General features: G+C 41.5%; 1 long non-coding RNA gene across 1 annotated transcript in view; it reads left to right on the top strand.

The window, feature by feature from the left end:
• The window catches only part of LOC119625876 (uncharacterized), a 123,895-nt gene extending 109,924 nt beyond the window's left edge, over positions 1-13,971 (top strand). Inside the window, exon 4 of the long non-coding RNA XR_005242074.2 lies at positions 13,366-13,971. This is a non-coding gene — a long non-coding RNA (uncharacterized lncRNA). The remainder of the gene's footprint in view (positions 1-13,365) is intronic.
• The last annotated feature ends 1,359 nt before the right edge of the window (positions 13,972-15,330 follow it).

Genomic DNA, 15,330 nt, shown 5'->3' on the forward strand with positions numbered 1-15,330 from the left:
TGCTCCCAATTTTCCACGCCCAGCCCAAATCCATTCTGTACCAATATTTTCAAACTACAGCTCTGATCCTGTTTTTTGTTCTCTGTTCTTTGGGCTTCTTTTTACAAAGTCATTTTGTATATGAGACAATTAGCGTAGTTTGTAACTCCTCCCAGCCAGGCGAGTGACTCTAGAGGCTGGGGTGATAGAGGCAATAATAACTACTTTCACAGACATGTGCTTCCCAAGGGGAAAGTTATACCAAGGCCAGACGGAGGGGCAGGTGACTCTCCCAGGATTTTCCTGAAGCAGGGGTTTTGCCACCTGAAATATGATTGCCAGAATGCATTCGGATCATTCATAAGCCCTGTTTCCTTGTCAAGTTTCATTCTGGCTTAAGGACAATATATGGATAAGCATCATAAGCAGGGAGAACCAGTAATTCCCTGACTCAGGGTTACCAGGAAAGTCACTGGCTGATATTCTTATTTCCTGTTATAGTGACTATTTCATCAGGATTAAATTAGGCTGCTAGTAATACAAAACCTAAAGTCACAAAACCTAGATGGAAGTTGGTTTCTCTCTTACACAAAGTCCAAAGGTAAGCAGTCCAGGGCCGGTAAGGTGCTCCCTGATCATCAGATACAATCTCCTTCCAAGTTCCTGCTCTACTATCATCAACACACTATTTCCAATCCGCCTGCTTGAGCCTCAGCCCTCATGTCTGTGTTCTAGCCAAAGGGAACAGATATAAAAAGACACATCACCTTTCTTTCAGGGCACAGTTCCTGGCAGTTGCACAGACCGCTCTTCTTGCATACCATTAGCCAAACTTTAATCACATGGTTACCTTAGCTGCAAAGGAAACTGGGAGATGTCATCCATGATGCTCATGATCTCAGCTGAAGAATGAGTGTTCCATTGTTAAGGAAGAAGGAACAAATTTAACTATGGAAAAACCATCTTTGCTATAGCACCTGAAAGCCCTTTGTCAGAGATGCAGACTTTTAGTTCTGAAAGATTTTCATTGACAGACTCTATTCTCTGTTTGGTACCATCATAGTTCCTTGCAGGCACTGATTTATCAGTTCCCTTCCAATGTGACATCAGGGTCAAGGGGATGTCAGAGTAGATGGTGAAAATTTCCACCAAGAAACAGAGGAGATTTTAAACCAGAAGGAATAGGACTGATGTGATAATACACACAAAGCACTAAATAATTTCAAGAGAAAAGTTAAAAAAAAAAAAGAAAGAAAAACAGAGAAGTTAGGGCCTGGTCTGCTGTGTGGCCATGGAGTCAAATTCCCTCCTCTCTATACTGGGAATAAGTGGGTTATGTGAGGATGAAATGGTGAGGACATCTTTAAAGCCCTAAGTACCTTGCCTTGATGAACAGTAGATATTAGTCAATGTTTCTATGACTAGCTACAAATATTACTTTAAACAAAAAACACCAGAGGCCAGGCATGATGGCTCATGCCTGTAAACCCCACATTTTGGGAGGCTGGGGCAGGAACATCACTTGAGTCCAGGAATTTGAGACCAACCTGGGCAACATAGTGAGACCCTGTCTCTACAAAAAAAAAAGAAAAACAATTTTAATTACCAGGAATGGTCATGCGCACCTATAGTCCCAACTACTCAGGGGGCCGAGGTGGGAGGATCACTTGAGCCCAGGAAGTTGAGGGGACAGTGGGCCGTGGCCATACCACTACACTCCAGCCTGGACTACAGAGTGAGATTCTGTCAAACACACACACACACACACACACACAGAGAAAGAAACCAGGTTAAATATATAAATCTGATGTTTTCTGTTAGCCCAGTTGATGACCATGTACCTGTTAAAAGTTTCATGAAGACAGGAGCAGGACCTGTTTTGTGCACCACCGGATCCTTGCTGCCTAGCACAGCACCTGGCATGTGGTAGGTACCCCAGAAATATTCATTGAGTGAAGTAAGCGAATGGTCTGATAGAATAAGAAAAATCGTGCCGCAAGTAATTAAGAACATCGTCGTACAGACTGCATACGAGTTCTAAATCAAATTAAGGGAAAAGTAGTATAATGAGCAGGAGCACTTGGAAGAGAAATTGAAAGAACTTACCAGTACCCTCGGTGCTGGCAAACGTTTGGCAGATGTGTGTGTTTGTTTGTTTTGAGACAGAGTCTTGCTCTGTCAACCAGGCTGAAGTGCAGTGGCGCGATCTTAGCTCACTGCAACTTCCACCTCCCGGATTCAAGCAATTCTCCCACCTCAGCCTCCCGAGTAGCTGGGATTACAGACACACACCACCATGCTTGGCTAATTTTTGTATTTTTTTAGTAGAGGCAGGGTTTTACCATGTTAGCCAGGCCGGTCTCGAACTCCTGACCTTGTGATCTGCCCACCTCAGCCTCCCAAAGTACTGGAATTACAGACGTGAGCCACCATGCCCCGCCAAGTTTGTGTGTGTGTGTGTATATATATATACACACATATATATATATATATATATATATATTTTACATACATTTAGGAGTTTGGCCTTTTATTGGTTTTTTTGTTTTTTGTTTTTTGTTTTTTTTTTTTTTTTTTTGAGCTTTCTAAGTCTTAGCTGATGGTTTCTAAATTAGAATGGGATAAAAAATGTAAACTGGAATTGATTTAATTAATCTGTCAAACAAATACAGACAGGAAAAACCTGTTATGTGGACCCGTGTTAAATGACACACATGAAAAATTTTAGTCCCGTGAGCTATTGGTTACTTCCTCTAGTCCAGATGATTGTTTTTCCCTTGAATTAAACACATCTAAATGTGTGTAAAATTCTCTAGCAAATATGGTGACCACATGAATAAGTCAGTAAAAGCTTTCTTTTTTATAGGTTGAGGCAATCTGTTAATGAGATATTTACAGTGTCAGTACCATCATTCCAGATTTGTCACAGTCCATTTAATATCCACCTGGACATTGCATCATGTAACCACTGGAATGTGTAAATATTTCTCACCAGAATTACCAATAGCCCATACTGGACAAGATTTATAAATCTTGTTCTTTTTGTTTTTACTTTTTTTTAATTTCCTTTTTTTTTTTTTTTTTTTTTTTTTTTCCGAGACAGGGTCTCTCTCTGTCACCCAGGCTAGAGTGCAGTGGCGTGATCATAGTTCACTGCAACCTTGAACTCCTGGGTTCAAGCGATCCTCCTGCCTCAGCCTCCCAAGTAGCTGGGACTACACCCACATGCCACCACATCTGACTAATTTTTACAATTTTTTTTTTTTGTGGAGATGGGATCTCACTGTGTTGCCCAGGCTGGTCTCAAACTCCTAGCCTCAAGCCATCCTTTCTCCTCAGCCTCCCAAAGCACTGGGATTACAGGCATGAGCCACCATGTCCAGCGTGTTTTTACTTTATAAGAAAATCATATATATTTGCCATTGGACACACTTTTTTTCTCATATACATCTTGTACCCACCTTTATTTAGCTTGCTGTACCTTGTAATCATTATAATAAAGAGTGAATCTCAATCTATAACACAGGTATGCAAGAAATAAAATTTTATTTTTTAATTCTTTGCCTTAATTAGTATATCAAGTCTCCTATCAACAAGGATGGGAAAAAATTAATTTCTACCAACTTAGGATCTTCCCTCTTTCCTGAGAGTTGTTGCTCATTGCCAAGGATGAGACTTCCATTGTGCCAAGGCAATGGAAGGGGGTTCATCTGCTCTCTCGCTGACTCCTCCCCATGTGGCAGATGCTGTGGGCGCTCAGCACAGTCCTCTTTCCCAGACTGCTGCTCTCATCCCCTGGCTGCTGAAGGTTTGCACCCTTCTCAGGAGTATTGTCCTTCACTGATTGGAGCCGCTTCTCTTAGAAATGCCTGGAAGATGATGAAAAAGGCCCCTTCAGGTCCCTCTGTAACTAATGATTGATGGAGCAGCATAAAAGCTCAGCCTTTGTGCCTCAAGATGGAACAAATTCTGGGATGCAGCTTCACACTGCAGGGCTCTCCATGGGATCAGGCAGGGGCTGGTTTACTCCTGAAGCCATGTCTCTGCCTGATTTCTTCCCCTGCCCTATTCTGTTTGCTTTCCTCTCTTGCTTTCAAGTTTCTCCTGTGAATACTACCTCAAGCAGTCACTTTCACAAGAATCCCCATCTTCGGCTCTGTTTCTAGGGAATTTGGCCTAAGACCATGTGTACAGAGACTCCCATCATCCTTTATCTTCTTAGGTTGTCAGTCTATTCAGGTTCCTGCTGAGTCAGCCCCTGATCCTATCTGCCAAGCTTCTTCAAATCTAGCAGTTGCTCTGCTATGTCTGTACCACTCTGGGGGATGTGTGGGAATTCTTCTCCTGGAGCTTGGGAAATGTAATGAGGCTGTTAAGGCCTGGTTTGCTGGGATGACCATACAGTCCTCTCTTCTGGAATCTTGCTGCCACATCAGAACTCTACCTAGCAAAGGAGGCACAAGTACCTTTGCCTCTGATCCCAAAACCCTATCTGGGGACAATGCCATCTCCTCTCCAGGGCTAAGGCTAGAGAGTTAGGGGTCATGCAGGTCACAAGAATGAACCTGCATCTTAGCTCTCATGGTATGCCTTTGACCCTCCTCACCCAGTCCAGGAATTCGTTTCTAATTTTAGGAGCAAGAAACCTTGCTCAGACGGACTATGGTTTCAACTGGATCGATTGTCTATACCACAAGTCTTTTCTATTCCTTCATTGTCTTGGCCAGTGATGTTCCAAAGAGATATAATGTGGCTACAGTCGTAAACTACATATGTTTATTCTCTGCAGCTACATTTAGAAGAAAGAAAGCAGATAAAATTAATTGTAATAATACATTTTACTTAACTCAATAAAATATTTTCATTTCAATGTATAATCAGTTTTAAAAATTAATAATTGTCTTAGCTCCTTCAGGCTCCTATAACTAAATAGCATAACGCAGGTGACTTATGAATGACAAAAATTTATTTCTCATAGTTCCGTAGGCTGGAAGTCTAAGATCAAGGCACTGGCAGGGGTATCTGGTGAGGGACAGATTCTTGGTTCGTAAGTGGCAGAAGGGCACAGAAACTCTCTGAAATTTCTTTAACAAAGATACTGATCCCACACATGAGGGCTCCATCCTGATGAGCTAATCACCTCCCAAGGGCCCACCTCCTAATACCATCACCCTAGGGGTTAAGTTTCAACAAGTAAATTTTGAGGGGGGACACAAACATTCAGCTACACCAGTAATTAAGAGCTTTACATTCTCTTTTGCGCTAAGTCTTTGAAATCTGGTGTGCGTTTTATACCTACATCACACAGGCTAGCCACATTTCAGGCACTCAATAGCCACAGCTAGCTGGTGGCTACCATGTTGGGCAGTGCAAGTCTATATCATGAGTCTTCCTTTTTATTCCTTCACTGTCTGACTTTTGAAACTCAAAGTCCGGAAGCGGTTCTTTCTTCTTTGCTTTCCTGCTAGTTCATCTATTCCCTGAGGCAATGAGTCTAGAATGAACAACTTCCCAAATACTGAGCAAAGTTATAAAATTAAAAGAAATCCTGAAAGAGGTATAAGAAAGCAAAATTACTCAAATTTTATCCTGCTATTTTTTACCGATAAAATATTATTTATGTTTCCTTTATTCATATTTTATTATAATATTTTATGTTAATATTATATATTATTTTATATTACTAACAAACATTGTTAATTATAAATGCTATCCTACTATTGTTTATTGAATGACTACTACATACACTTTGTAAACTTTACTTCTAGGACTTATAACAACCCTATGTAGAGATATATTCAAATTTCTGAACTGAAGGCATGGAATCATTGAAGTTAAGTAACTTGCATATAGTCATAGATGACAAAGCCAGAATTCAAATCCAAATCTTTCTGGTGGCCCCCAAATCCTTTGCCTCTTGTATGGAGCTATACCAGCTTCTTTCTCTTCTTGCTTGAACTAGTGACTTTGGCAGAACACATAGGAAAGATTGCCTGCTACCACTTCATGACCTGGGATGAATTAGCTCTTAAATTCAACCAACAGGGGAATCCAGCAAAGCCATGAAGCAGCTGCTGGAATGGCTGGTTCATCAGTGATTGCCCTGGCCTTTGGCGCCATCTCAGAGCGAGGCCATTCCTGCTTCCTGTGTCAAGAGAACCTTCATTTCTGATAAATGATGGTGGCTTGGATTGGAAAATTCATGCCCAACCTTTGGCAGCCAGCTATGGGTTCACTCCCTCAAACTGACTGCCTGCGGTTCACAGACACAATTGGACATGAGTACTGGGTTCTCAGCCATCACTCGGAGTGCAATAGAGACCTGACTTGGAGTTTTAATCGTAGCTTAATCTTTTCTATAACAATTTTCATTTTTTATCTGAAGACAGCTATTCCTTTCTGTTCTGCTCTGTGCTACACAGATCTAATTTTCTTTGTTCCTTTCTGAAAGAGGGCAGTCCACAAAGTTCAAAGAGTGGCTTGAGTAACCTGGCCTAGTTCTGTTTCACTCTTAAGTTGGTTTTCAGCATTTGGATTTGATTTTCTCCTTATTAACAATCCTAGCTTAGATCACTTTTTAATTTATCTAGTAGTATAAATAATTATTTACACATATGTCTTATTCATTTTTAGCAACTTGAGAGAAGTAACTTTGTCTTATCAACTTGGTTTTCCTATTATTTAATGCATTCATTCAACATGTATTTATTAAGCATCTACAGTATCCCAGGGATACACCAGCCACAAAAGATACAAAGAAGGACACAATTTGGTTCTTGCCCCAAGGACCCTGGAGCAATATTTTTCAAAATGTGGTGTTAATCAATTTTATAGGAAAAGGAATTCCACTGGCAAGTAAATCTGGAAAATGCCACATTAAATTACCTCTCCCCACTCCTACCCGATGCCACACGCAGCACTTTGCAGAGTCTTTAATAAGCTAATGCACACTACTGTGAATCTCCATTATAGAGAGTAAAATACGTAGTGTTTCCTGAAATGTTTTGACCATAGAACTGTTTGTATGTGACGTAATCTCATGAGACAAGTGTTTTGTGAAACGTGCTTTAAGGAATGGTGGCCTAGAGGCTGTTAGAGAGAAAAAACATGGAAACGTCATTGAAGTAATGTCAGTCAACAGTTATAGAGTTCCAGCTCTGGGCCAGGCTCTGTATAGATGCTGAGAAGGGGGAATCAGTCCTCATAAGGAAGGTAGAGAAAACAACATCAAGGAAGAGCTCTTCTTAAGCTGGCAATGGAAAGATAAGGCAAAGCTTTGCATACAGATATGTAGGAATATTTGTTGATGAAATTAGTAAAAAAGATATCTACATTCAACTTAATATATGCTCTTATGAATTTTAATAGTCATGTTTTGTTTTGTTGGCTTTTTTTTTTTTTTTTCCCCTGAAACAGAGTCTCTCTCTGTTACCTAGGCTGGAGTGCAGGGTGTGATCTCGGCTCACTGCAACCTCACCTCCTGGGTTCAAGTGATTCTCGTGCCTCAGCCTCCCAAGTAGCTGAGTTTATAAGCGCACGTCACCACATCTGGCTAATTTTTGTATTTTTAATAGAGACAGGGTTTTGCCATGTTGGTCAGGCTGGTCTCGAACTCCTGACCTCAAGCTATCCACCCACCTGGGCCTCCCAAAGTGCTGGGATTACAGGCATGAGCCACTGCACCCGGCCTGTTTTGTTTATATATTAAGGATCCACTTGGTAAATATCACAAAATGGAATTTTGGTGACCTGAGGAGTGGCTTCCAAGATGCCTATGTCATATTCCCAGAATTTGTGAAAATGTTATCTTAAATGGTAAAAGAGATTTTGCAAATATTATCAAGAATCTTGAGATGAGGAGATTATCCCAGATTATGTGGATGGACCTAATGTCATCATAAGAGTCCTTATTAGAGGGATGTAGGAGGCTGGTGCATGTAGCTCATGCTGGTAATCCCAGCTTTTTGGGGAGGATGAGGCGGGAGGATTGCTTGAGGCCAGGAGTTTAAGATCAGCCTGGGCAACATAGTGAGACCCCATCTCTACAAAAAATAAAAGTTTTTAAAAGCAGAGAATGATTTGAAGATACTACACTGCTAACTTTGAAGATACAGGCAGGAGGACAGACCAGGGTAAGAAATGGTTGAAACTGTGGAAGTTTTGCAGTTAGCTAGTGAGGGAGACATCTTTGGTCTCTCAAAGGGATGGTATCCAACCCCATTACCACAGTAACCTCAGCCCCAATACCCAGTGGGCACTTAATAAACATTTGTTGAATGAATAAATTAATAAATCACTCCATCCTCTTATTCCACCTCTGTTTTTTAAACTCCTGTCTGTAGATATGCAGATTTTGACCTTCCCACTGATGGAAGCCAGCAAGGAGTCTCACAAGCAGAAATTACCATTGAGATTCCGTGGGGTAAAAGCAGTCTCCTGTTTTTTGCCTTTGGTTTCCCTTTTAAATTCCTGCTCATGACCATGACCTCCACCCTCTCTGCCAGAAAAGAGGGAGGGGAACTAAAAAACAGAAAAAGAAGACGATGATAAAGTGTCTTTGTCACAGCTCAGACTTTATCTACAGCTTCCTCTTAAAGCAACCCAGCCCTTCCCCTCAGATTGTAATAACTGTAACCCTTTTTAGCTGTTCTTATCGAGGGCAAAATAAGTAAAGAATCTCCTTTTCAAATGCTTTCAGAAGTCATTAGATCGCATCCTGGAAAAAGGGAAAATATGCAGACATTCGGGAAGTCAGGCCCAAAGAAAGTTAACCTCCTCCTAGGTAGGACACACACCTGCTAACCGAGAAGGTTCTGTGGCTCCTGTGTCTAGGGACAGGGGGGTTTACGGAGCCTCTGTGCAGCTGTTTGCTTTAGCAAAATAGCTTACACTGTAAATACTCCAAGGTATTGTGCCTGGTGTACAAAAATCTTGATTCCAAAGCAAATACATAAATCTGACCCTGACGAGGGCAGCTGAGCGGGCCACATGTTCGGAAATGTTCCGTGTTTTCTTTATGAGAGCAGATTGCCTTGCCCATGGACTTAGAGGATTCTGTTTTCTCTTTTCATTTCAAATCCTCAGGCTCTCAGAAGAATTGAAAGCAAGCAGGTTATACCAGGTGCTTTCAGAACAATGAAAAACTGCGACTGGACCTAAAACATTAGTCATTTGGGGAATTTTCCCCCTTTTTCAAAAGAGACCCAGTGGACCAAGCCGCACAGCAGTTATTACAATTTTGCTGGACCAGGTGGTTTTTTGGGCAATGTCTGCCATGGACCGAGTTCAGTGGGTGTTGTCAAAGATCTGGCTTGTTTCATGAAAAGAGAGATAGCCAAACAGACACCCAAATTCTAAAAAAAAGAAGGGAAAATAATCAATTAGGTTATGGAATTATAACAAGACCTCCATTGCACAGCATTTCCCCTCTTGTAATCACAATCTTCAATGGAGATGCAGTTTCAAATAGGGTTTCTTTGTCCCAAGAAATACTCCAAACCAAAATTAGTGCTAAAATCAGTCGACCCTAAACCAAGGACCCAACAAATTACTCAAACACTTGCTATTCTGACAGTTCTGTTCTTTATAGCCACTTCCCTTTGTTTCTTTAATTTCTTTCTCCTCCAAAAAGAATGGCTGAAATATATGGCAAGGAGAAAATAACTGATTACCGCTGGCAAGTTAACTGAACGGGCCAATTGTTCCATACGGCAAGAATCAGAAGGCCGGGAAGCCATTCACCAGGAAAGACTGATGTGTGAAAGGGCAAAGCAATGTTCCCTCTATTGTTGAGAAAGAGTTTTCAAGTTTGGTTCCAAATTCCTCAAGGCAGCCTGGTGTGCGGCAGGCCGGGCCATGGGGAGAGCATGCAAAAGCTGAAAGTCTATGCTTCACACACAGGATCAGGGTCAGCTTCCAGGAGACAAAGCGCTCCTGTTCACTTGTGTGAGAGCAGCGGAGGCCTTCCGCACAACTGTGAGTACAGAGCAACAGAACGGCCATTTTGCTATGTTCACATGTAACCTGAATGGCCTCGGGCCTGAGCAGATTCCAGCGAGGAATGAGGTCAGAGAGATACATGGGAACCCCTCCTCCTCATACACACACACACACACACACATACACCCCAAAGTGTTTCTGGGAACCCCAGGGAGGCTCACATGCACTTAAGCCAGGTTTAACTGGGTGATAATCATACAGGCAACTGGTTATTGCCAAAACAGGATATTGCCAAAACTTCTCTGCCGTGTCCTGCCAGGAAACAGAATCTCAGCCACCCTTGCCGCACTATTCCACCAGACACTATCATCAACATATAGGGACTCCCATAAGGCCAGGGCAGGGCTGAGTTCTGCCCAGAACTAGCTAAGCAGCGCCTTATGTGCCCACATCTCCCAGAGCCCCCCTTGTAAACAGCTGCAGCTTTTCCATGCAGCTCTCCACGAGGCTTGGAATGCATACATGGAACCGAGGAACAGACCCCACCTTGCCTGCTTATCCACCCCCAACTCCTGCCCCAGTGCCTGCTCACAAAGCTTCCTTTTGAGTGAATCATTTTTCTGTCAAAATCTATCAATTCATGCAAATAATACACTGAGAAGCCCCCTGATCCCGAAGTCAATGACAGCCAACCGGACACTCAACCCCATGGAGGGTCAGCCTGTAGGTCCAAGTGAGACCTCAACTAAAAGGGGTTCAATTTGTATATGGGTGGCTCTCAAGCTGACAAAATTTTTTATTCTTTTAACAGTTATTTGATGTGTTTATTGGACTTGTTACTAAGAATGAGAAAGTCCTAGAATAAGAAAATGTTTTAAATGAAAGAGAGCTACAAGATGTTCTAGTTCAGCAAACTTGGGGAAGAAGAAACCTCAATCCTCCATGTGACCCTCTGCATGGTTGCAATAACAATAGCAGCTGTAATCACTAACAGACAGCAATTGCTTTAGAATTTATGAAGCATTTTACATACATTATTTTATTTAAATAATGAACTGAACCCAACACTGTGGAGCCCTAGTTATTAAATAGCAATGAAATAGAACTTTCTGTTTCTAAGTAGGGAAGCTTTAAAAAAAAAAAAACTTATTAAAAATAGCTCCAAAGGCAATTTGAACATCAAAGAACTTTTTATGAAACAGCATTTTGATGAGTTAAGTGTAAATGAATCAGAAACATGTGGATTAAATTTAAGTTAAAATAAACAAGGGTTTAAAAATTAAGAGACAAAGTAGTTTGAAAACACATCTTATTTAATCCAAAGTGTCTGAGAAATGAAAGGGACTGAGGGTTTTACAAACCGGGAGGTAAAAAATGACTATCTTGTTACCTAGAGTTCTTGCCGTAGGTTCTAGCTGGAGTAAGACTCTACAGACCTTAAGTCCTAGAGTGGAGACCTACAAGCTACTTTGAAATTTCCTTTAAGTTATGAAATTATTGTATTAATACCACATGGCTAAAATCATGAATTAAACTATCCACAGATTGATTATGTCATTGAAAGCTCCTGTTTTTCTGGATTTTTTTAACTCTTCTATGGGATAACTTTCAGGAGCAGTGTACTCAGTTTTCAAACATACATTCGAAGTTTGTATCTCTTTCTCTCTTTTTTAACATCTAAATATTTATTTTGAGACATCTCTTAATTTTTTCTTCCTTTCAAGATTAATAGACAGTCCAGAGACTAGGAAATTTTTGTTTCCATCTTATTTATCAAAGAGGGAATCTCTCTTCGATAAACAAAATGGAAACAAAATTAAAATGTTGCTAGACATTCTAAGATACACAGCTTCAAAAATCTACCTGTTTGGGGATCCATTGTTGTTTCCTAGAGTTATGTAAGAATCCTGGATTCTAGCCAGTAACCAAAACTGATAGACTTTTGGTTTGCACAAGATGATTTCATTTTGTCATGAGAAAATTTCACCTTATTGACCGTCCTCTACGTGTCTTCAGTGAGCACTGCAATTTGGCACACCTTGCAGATGTTCCCCATGTTAGAAGATAAATGTTTCTTGCTCCAGCAGTAAATCCCATTGCAAACCTCAGGTTTCCTGTGTGGGGATTCTCTGTCCCCCCCGGTAGTGAAATCCCCAAAACAATTGCCACTGTTAGTTCAGCCTCAGCAGCTACTAAATAAGTATTGCTTGGTAGAGTCACAATAATTTGTAGATTTCTGGGGAAAGTTTGAGGCAATGTCTGAGTGTCTGCAGGAGTTTTGTAGTGCCAGTTATCCTCATCAATATTTTCTACCATGTCATCCCATCATTAACTGGGTTCCAGAAACCAGAGCAGCTTAAGGCAAATTGCCAAATTGTCAAAATTTGTATTTAGAGCTTTTCCAACTTCTCATAGTAGATTCTACAACTTCTGTGCCCACACATAGACCTGGTGCCTTCATGGGGCAGAGTGGAAAACATTGTGCTTCAAGTCACATAGACCTGAGTTCAAGACCCACATCTACCACTTTCTGGTGGATTCAGTAAGAATTTGTCCCATAAAATAGCACTTTTTAAATTTTCCAAGTCACTTCTCTCCATTTCATGTCTGAGTGTCCTGGGCTTACAGCAGGTATGTTGTCGAGAAACTAGGTTTTTTGTTTGTCTGTTTGTTTTTGAGACAGAGTCTCACTCTGTCACCCAGGCTAGAGTGCAATGGCATGATCTTGGCTCACGGCAACCTCTGCCTCCCAGGTTTAAGCAATTCTCTGCCTCAACCTCCCTAGTAGCTGGGATTACAGGTGCCCGGCACCATGCCCGGCTAATTTTTATATTTTTAGTAGAGATGTGGTTTTACCATCTTTGCCAGGCTCGTCTTGAACTCCTGACCTCATGATCCGCCTGCCTCGGACTCCCAAGAGTAACTAGTTTTGACGCTGCCTAGTTCGAATGACAGTTGTTGTATGGTCTGGTATTATTGTCTTATGACCTGTCCTTCATCCATGCAGACAGGCCCTGCTGTCTTCCTACGTCCCTGCCTATGTCTTTGCCCACGTGGCTTCCCCTGCCTGGAATTTGCTCTCCCTTACTGGTCCCATTTTCTGCCATCAAAAACCTACTCACCTTGGGTCAAGCTTTCCCAGTATCTCTTCCATGAAGTGCCTGGTCAGAAGTGATATCTTCCTCCCCTCATTTCCTGTACCCCAACTGGGACCCCCCCCCAATCCAATGTCATATGTTATCAATATTTTGTCTGCATCAACACCATCTTGTCTTCTAAACCTGCTCTGTCCAATGTGGTAGCCACTAGCCATGTGCAGTATCTTAATTTTAATTCATTAAAATTAAATAAAATTTAAAATGCTATAAGTGGATCAAGAAAAGGTGATATATGTACATAACAGAATACTATTCAGCCATAAAAAAGAATGAAATTGTATCTTTGCAGCAACGTGGATGGAACTGGAGGTCATCATCTTAAGTGGAACAAGCAGGCACAGAAAGTCACTCAGAAATAGGTGCTAAAAAATGTGTACACATGGACATAGTGGAATGATGGACAGTGGAGACTTGGAAGGGTAATGAGGTAAGAGGGGGATGGATGATGAGAAATTAGTTAATGGATACAATGTACATTATTCAGATGATGGATACCCTAAAAGCTCTGACCTAATCACTATGCAATCTTTGCATGTAACAAAATTGTATGTGTACCCCACAACATTTTTGTAATTAAAAATTCAGTTCCTTGGTTGCACTAACCGCATTTCAAGTGCTCAATAACCATGTGTGGTTAGTGGCTACCATATTGTACAGTAGATATGGAACATCTCTATCGTTGTAGAAAGTCCTATTGGACAGCACCGTTCTAGACTCTGTACAAGATGAAAGGCCATATTTTTATATTCTGTCTCTTCGACAAACTCCCAACCATTGGCCATACATACTGCACTGCCTGGCATGTCCAGGTCTATCTGTATCTGTCAACTTCCTGTCTTCCAGGGGCAAACTCAAGTGCCTTTTACAGAGCAATAATAGTAAAACTGCATCATTTTAAGTGCTTTATATAGGCATTCCTGACATCTGGGACTAGATGACGTTTTGCTGTGGAGGCTGTGCTGTGCATTGCACATGTTTGGCAGCATCCCTGGGCTCTGCCTCCCACATGCCAGTCACACCTCCCTATATTGTGACAACGTGTGAATAAAATGTCTGCAGACATTGCCCAATGTCCCCTGTGGGAAGGTGGCAACATCATCCTCAGTTGAGAAACGCTGGTCTAGATAGTAAGTTAAAGTTGGTTTGATGGATGAATACATGCCCTTCAAAATACTGATGTCTTGTTTCTAGCAAGTGAGATGCAAGTTTACAGCTATGCTTAAGGGAAACCAAAATCTCCTTTTAATCCACTGTGTCATCCTCTCGGCCCAGGCCCCATCTGGGAAAGGTTCTGCCACCACTTCATTTCATGTTGGGTGGAGATAGAGCCTTGGGTTTCAGACAGCCCAGATACTACAGCCCAACATCACTTGCGTTGTTAACACCCATGCCTCCTGTGCTCCAAGTGGCCGGCTTTTTCTAAACCATCTGGTTTAGACAAACAGTCTTGGCAAATAGCACCTCTGTGGGCGGGGGCAGGGTAGGCCTTGAAGAAATGTGGGAAGGAAGAAAAGAGAGCTGATATGTACAGGCCATTCAGTACAGCTATAGAGGCCAACCTCAGAGGTGGGGCCACAGTCCTGAGTGGTTCCAGAGGACCCAGGGCCTAACAAATGGCTCTGAAACCGCAGCAGGTCACCTGGGAATGTGATTTCACCTTTATAAACAATCCCAAGTTAAATAAGGCAGGTAAGATGATTTTTTTTTTTTTTAATCTATGGGATCCTCCTAGGGCAGCTCTGTCCCCATTCTGGATTCAGCCTGTCATACCCCCTGTCATACCCCCTACTTTCCCTGCTTTTTTGTTGTTTGATAATTACAGTGACTGCAAACACTTCCTAAGAAAAATATTTCCTTTTAAAGTGTTTATCTAAGATAGCATTTTCTCACTAGCCCTGTGAGAAATTCTATAGATAAAAAAGCAGGTCACACAAGTTTGAGATATGTCGACTACTTTGTCCCCTGTCTGGACTTCCTATTGCACATTACCATATAGAGGCTCTGAGAAGTCCTGCAGCAAAGAAATGTACATTACAAGCAAAATGCACCTTCTCTGGCTAACTCAAGCAAAAGTTGATCACATCTAGCCCGTAAGTCCTTTGGGAAGAAGTAAGATAGTAGAGATAGGAGATATGAAAATATTTTAAACGTCAAGAGTATAAATACAAACATCTCGTAGAACTCAGGAAGGCTGGTTTTGCAAGGAAGCAGACAAACCCTGAATTATGGAGCCCCTGGATTCAGAACAAACTTC

Source organism: Chlorocebus sabaeus, chromosome 22, assembly GCF_047675955.1.
Source record: "Chlorocebus sabaeus isolate Y175 chromosome 22, mChlSab1.0.hap1, whole genome shotgun sequence".
Lineage (NCBI taxonomy): Eukaryota > Metazoa > Chordata > Mammalia > Primates > Cercopithecidae > Chlorocebus > Chlorocebus sabaeus.